The sequence below is a fragment of the Myotis brandtii genome, unplaced genomic scaffold, assembly GCF_000412655.1.
Source record: "Myotis brandtii unplaced genomic scaffold, ASM41265v1 scaffold755, whole genome shotgun sequence".
NCBI classification, from domain to species: domain Eukaryota; kingdom Metazoa; phylum Chordata; class Mammalia; order Chiroptera; family Vespertilionidae; genus Myotis; species Myotis brandtii.
The window spans coordinates 40946-42050 of record NW_005371017.1 but is presented as its reverse complement, the minus strand read 5'-3'; positions in this window follow the sequence as shown (position 1 = coordinate 42050).

Below are 1105 nucleotides of genomic sequence, written 5' to 3'. Positions count from 1 at the left end.
CTCTGCCTCTGCTACTGGGGCTGCTCTCTCCACTGTGAATCCTGAGAGCCCCCTGGTGTCCTAAGCGCTCCCTGCATCCCATCTTTGAAGTCTCCCTCAGGGAGGTTTGTGTCTGGGCTCACACTGACTTCCCCTCACTGTGTCTCACACAGTAATACATGGCCGTGTCCTTGTCCTCAGCTCTCACGCTGTTCATTCGCAGATATAGTGTGTTCTCTGCATTGTCCTAGAGATGGTGAATAAGCCCTTCACAGAGTCTGCATAGTATTTCTGACTTTCATCATTCCATATAACCGCCACCCACTCCACCCCTTCCCTGGAGCCTAGCGGACCCAGTTCATCCAGTAGCTATCAAGAGCCTGCACACTGGACATCAGCAAACACAAAGACGTCCTGGTCAGGAAACTCTCACATGTCCACTCTTTCTCTCACTCATGACCAGTCACATACTCAGTGTTTCTTGTTCTCCATAAATTAACTCTTAAAAGAGCCACAGGGAAAACCCAGGTGAGCCCCAACACCATGGTGAGTCCTTTATGTTCAGTCCTGAACAGGGAATGAGAACACCTGGGGATCCCAGGGCTGGACTCCTGTCCCAGAGCTGCAGGGTTAGGATGGGCTGGATTTTATGAGAAGAGGGGGCCCTATTTGCATGTCCTCCTACTATATAGGGAGCTCTAATATTGGACTCAGACAGAAAGGACAAGGTCCCAGAGTGTGATATGTTCAAGCATGCTCTATGTTAGGAATTACTCCTCACACCCAGGTCGGTGCTCTCCCCACTAGACTCACCTGCTGTATGAGACCTGTACAAAGACCCAGGAGAGACATTTTCATTAAAAAAAGGTAAGGTTTAAATGAGAGATGCCTTTGACAATTTCCAGTAATGAGAACCAAGAGAAATCAACCCTCACAACCTGAGAAAGTTGTAAAAGTGCAGGAGGTTCATCTTCAGGAGATGGGAAGTTTCATCCGACACCATTTCCCCTACAAAGTGAACAGAGGATAAACTAAGACCAGAGTGTGAACCTGGAGCCAGTGGAGCAAGTGTTGGGGGAGAGTGTCGTGTCTCCGTGGGTCCCTGGGAACTATAGAGACACAGACA